The sequence below is a fragment of the Diaporthe batatas genome (assembly GCF_019321695.1).
Source record: "Diaporthe batatas strain CRI 302-4 chromosome Unknown Contig00013, whole genome shotgun sequence".
NCBI lineage: Eukaryota > Fungi > Ascomycota > Sordariomycetes > Diaporthales > Diaporthaceae > Diaporthe > Diaporthe batatas.
Window position 1 is genome coordinate 1275174 of NW_025408560.1, and position 6000 is coordinate 1281173.

The window sequence follows — 6000 nt, forward strand, 5'->3', positions numbered from 1 at the left end:
TTTAGAGAGTTAGAAGGTTAAAAAGAGAGCTAGAAAGTTAGAAAGAGTATAATCTTTACTTTTACTTTCTTACCTTCTAACTTTTTAATATTTAATTAATATCTAAATATTTAATTAATACCTAAATAATTAGTTACTACTTAAAGATAAAAGGGTGTTAAAAGGGGTACTAAAAGGTATATTAAAAGGTATATTAAAAAGTATATTAAAATGTATATTAAAAAGTATACTAAAGGGGGTTTATACTTAAAGTATTAAAAATTAGAAAAGAAAATTATATTAAAGAGTTACTTAATACTAACTTAAAAAGTACTTATAAATATAAGGGAGTTATTAAAAAAAATAAGTACTAAGTAGGTTTATAAAAATTATTAGGTAGGTAGAGGTTAGAGTTAGATAGGTAGATATTAGCTTATTATAAATTATTTAATTTAATATTAATAAATATTATAATTTTTATTTTAAATATATAATTAATATTATAATAATATTATAATAATAAATTTATTTTAAAAACCTTTTATATAATTTTATAAATAAATTAACTTTTTAAAAAATTAAAAGTTTATTTATTATATATTATATAAAAAAAAGAAAAATTTAAGTATTTAAAAATTAAGTCTTTTTTTAAAATATATTAATTTATTATTAAAAATTTACTTACTTTTATATAATATATAATATATATAATAAAGAAACTTTTATAAAAAGTTAATAACTTTTTATATAAATAAATTTAAAAGTATATATTAAATAATTATTAACTTTATATTTAAAATATAAATTTATAATTAATTTAAAAATTAAAAAAAATAATAAATAATTAAAGCCTATTCCTAAGTAAACTATAGAAGAATCTACTGGAGGAGGTCACGTTATAGGACGACCAATAGACGAGATTTTACATTCTTCGGGGTGAGAATGGCCATGTCGACAGGCTTGTGTTCTTTCTATGGCACCCGGAATCCCTAACCCAGTGCAAGGACCCAGACAAGGGGCAGACGTACGGCGAACAGTTGGCCGTCATTGCCCAGATGGCAGGCATTCGCCAAACCCCGGCACAACAACGGCAACAGTTCGAACAAGCACAGAGCCAGCACAATCAGTATCACACGAGCTTTGAGCCTAGTCTATCCCGCGAGGACCGCCTTGGGGTATTCCCTAGGAGACCCAGTGACAAGGTGAAATGGGGTATGAAGCTTCGTGACGGTACCACCGTCGAGATCCAATGCCATGTCTGTGGCTTCATCCGTCTTGATGTCACGCCATCCTACATCGACATAGGAGGAGATGAATTATTCGTGGCTCCCCAGGGGAATGGTGCAGTCTGCGGCGATGAGGCAAGGTCGGATGCGAAGTGTGTGGATGGGAAAGCTCAGGGGAGTTTCGTGGGCCGATGGTACATTCCCACCAAACCTATGCTGTGGGTCAAACACGATCGGAGGTATCTCACCCGAACCTCTGCGGAGATCCAGCAATATGCTGAGTGGTTTGATGGCCCTGATCTCGACAAGGTCGCTGGGCTGGACCAGCCGGATGAATCGGCCATCGAGAATGCCACCGATGGAGGCGCAAGCAAGAAGGCGTTTCAAAGAAAAACATCAGAAAAAATAGATTGGCCAAGCGTGCCCAGGTGGTGACCAAGGCGACTGGAGGTCCGCAGACTACATAAGGCCCTAGTAGTTCCCCGCTATTATTACGTTAACCCTTCTTTTTAAAAAATCTAATTATTAAAGTTTAAATAAGTTATTTAAATAAGTTATTTTTAATCCTTTAATATTAAAATACTTTTATAATTTATAATATATAAATATTATTAAAAAGTTTATTAAGTTTTTTTTAAATAAAATAAATTAAAAAATAATTATTTTTAATAAATTAATATTTATATATAAAATATAATAATAATATATTATATATAAAATTATAATATACTTAACTAATATTTTACATTAAATATAATAAATATTAAAAATAATATAAATTTTAAAAAATTAATAAATTTAAAGAACGGATATTCGCACAGGAAAAAACGGCTAGTACATAGGTATAATGACCCTCAGTGTGCTAACCTTAATTTGTACCGCCTACTTACTATATAAAATTGAAATTTACACTTATTAACTATATATTTAATCCTCTTATTATTGCTTTTAATCTAATAGTTTACTATTTCTTTCCTCCTTATCGCCTAAGGCGCTCTAATAATTCCCTAAGCACTAATCTCCTCCTAAGTCTCCTTCTTATTACCGATAAGGTCCTCTATAATTAAGTCAACCTATAGTAGCTAGTTGATAATCCTATAAGCCCTTATAGAGGCTTCTTAGCGGTTAGTAAGGGAGTATGTTTAATAGGGAGAATTAGTAGGTCTATATAGGGGGGGGGGGCGTAAAAGTACTTCATATAGGTGGTACGTATAGTTGAGGAGGTTGAATTATGCCCTCTAATTAGCTATAGCCTAGGAGGAAATATTGTACCTATATACCAGCCGTTTTTTCCTATGCGAATATCTATTCTTTAAATTTAAATATATAATATATAAACTATTTATATTTTTTTAATTCTATTATTAAATTAAAAGTAAATAGTTAAAGTTTTAAAAAATAAAATATAATATATTTTTTAAAATTAGTTTAATTAAGTTTATTATATAAAACTTTTATAGTAACTTTATAATCTATATTTATAATATTATCTATTATTAAAAGATACTTTTCTATACTAATATATTAAGCTAGTACTAAGCTATATCTAGTTAATTTAATTTAGTACTATTAGCTTTAATATAAATTAATCCGTTAAAAGTTAAAGTTATTATAAACTATAAGCTATCTAGTTTTAATACTATTAAGTATTATATATAATATTATTATATAATCTAGGCTTTTAAAGTTAGTTAAAATAAGTAAAGATAAAGCTACTATCCTTTTAATTAGGGTTTTAACTCTATTTAAGTAGATATCTATCTATTTACTTTATAAGTAAGATTACTTAAAAGTAATTACTAAGCCTATTAAATTAAGATATAACCTTTAAATAAGGTAACTATACTCTATTATTTAGATTTATAAATTTAATAATTTATAAATAAAAGAAGAAATAACTATTAATAATTAGGTTTATAATTATATAAAGGTAGACCTTTATTTTTTAAAAGTTATTATTATTTAAAAAATTAATATATTTCTAAAAAACTAAGAGATTATAAGCTTAATTTAAAGTAAATTAAAATTTATAAGAATTATAAACTTAAGTTTAAGAAATTTAAATATTTAACTTTTAAAGTAGAATATTAAATAGATTTAAAAAAGCTTAAATTAAATTAAAATTAAATAAGATTATAATAATATAATATAGTTAAATAAAGAATTAATTATAAAATTATAATTATAAGTTTTTAACTTTATATTTAAAAGGAAATATATAATATATAATATTCTTTTAAATATAAAATTAAAGAATTTATAATTATAATTTTATAATTAATTTTAATTTAATTATTTTCTATTATTATAACTTAATTTAACTTTTAACTTAATTTAAACTTTTAAACTTTATAAATACTTTTATTTTTATAAATATAAATATTAAATTAAATTCTTTAAGTTTAAGTTTAAAACTTTTATAAATTTTAATTTACTTTAAATTAAACTTATAGTTTTTAACTTTTCTAAAAATATATTAATTATTTTAAATATTAATAGCTTTTAAAAATAAAAGTTTATTTTATATAATTATAAACTAATTATTAATAATTATTTTAATTATATAAACTATTAAAATTATAAACTTAAATAATAAAATATAATTACTTTATTTAAAAGTTATATTTTAATTTAATAAATTATATAATAAGTTAAATAATTACTTTTAAATAATTATATTTATAAAATAAAGTTAAAACTTTAATTAAAAGAATAATAACTTTATTTTATTTATTTTAATTAATTTAAAAACTTAAATTATATAATAAATTTAATACTTTTATATAATATTTATTAATATTAAACTAAATAGTTTATAATTTATAATAGTTTTAATTTTTAATAAACTAATAATATTTAAATTAAATTAATATAATAATAAAAAGTAGAGGTTAAAAGTAGTAAGTAGACTCTATAAGAGTCCTATAGATCCCTTTATTAATAAAGCTACTATATTATTATTTCTTACTTTAAAGTCTAAAAATAACCTTTTTCTTCTTTTTTCCTTAAATAACCCTACTTTTAAATTTACTTTATTTAATATAAACTTTAAACTTTTATATTATAAAATCTAAATAATATTTTAATAATCTAATATTAACTTAATATATTAATATAAAAATATTTTCTAATAATAAATAATATTATAAATAATTATAAAATTATTATAAAATATTTTATATAATAAATTTAAATAAATTAATTTTAAAAATATATTATATTTTATTTTTTAAAATTTTAATTATTTATTTTTAATTTAATAATAAAATTAAAAATATAAATAATTTATAATATATAATATATATTTAATAAATAAAGTTTTAAAACTTTAAATATTAAAAAATAATACTTTTAAATAATTTAATTAAATTACTTTTATAAATAATTTTTATATAATTAAATAAAAAGTTTAAACTTATATTTTTAATTAAATTAATTATTATAATAAAAGTAAAAGTAAAGATTAAAAATAATAAATAGGTTTTATAAAAATCCTTATAAATCCTTTTATTAATAAAGCTACTATATTATTATCTCTTACCTTAAAGTTTAAAAGATAACCTTTCTTTCTTCTTTTTTTCTTTAAGTAACTCTATTTTTTAAATCTACTTTATTTTATATAAACTTTAAGCTTTTATATTATAAAGTCTAAGTAATATTTTAATAAGGGTTAATATAATTATTAATTTAATACTCTTTTATTTAATTAAAAGATTATAATAACTTAGATGACTTATTACTTTACTCTCTTTTTATTTCTTACTTTATAAATCTCTTACTGATTTATTAAATTACTAAAAAGTTTATTTAAGATTATAAAATAACAAAGAAACCCCACGCGGGGCTCGAACCCGCAACCTTCAGATGTAACTCCTTTTTAGAAGTCTGACGCGCTACCATTGCGCCAGTGGGGCGATGAGAAGCGGGGTAAAAGTAGATCTCATAGTCCTGCGCCGCCGCGCTTAACTAAGATAAGTATTATTAAGTTACTTAATTTTACTTTAAAAAGTTAATTTTAAAATACTAAACTTATATTAATTTAATTTATAAGTATTTATTAATTAAAATTTTATAATAAAAATTTTAAATATTTCTTTTAAAAATAATTATAAACTATTTATATTTTTTTAATTCTATTATTAAATTAAAAATAAATAATTAAAGTTTTAAAAAATAAAATATAATATATATTTTAAGATTAATTTAATTAAGTTTATTAAATAAAACTTTTATAATAACTTTATAATTATTTATAATATTATTTATAATTAAAAATACTTTTATATTAATATATTAAATTACTATTAAGTTATACTTAGTTAGTTTAATTTAATATTATTAACTTTAATATAAACTAATTTATTAAAAATTAAAACTATTATAAATTATAAGTTAGTTTTAATACTATTAAATATTATATATAAAATTATTATATAACTTAAATAAATTATTTAAAATAAATAAAAATAAAGTTATTATCCTTTTAAAAGTTCTAACTTTACTTAAAGAAATATTTATTTATAAACTTTATTATATTATAAATAAAATTATTTAAAAGTAATTACTTAACTTATTATACTATTAAACTAAAATATAATTAAGTAAGGTAATTATACTTTATTATTTAAGTTTATAATTTTAATAGCTTATAAATAAAAGAAGAAATAGTTATTAATAACTAGATTTATATTTATATAAAGGTAGACTTTTATTTTAAAGAAAACTTATTATTATTTAAAATAGTTACTATATTTTTAAAAAGTAAAAAGATTATAAGTTTAATTTAAAGTAAATT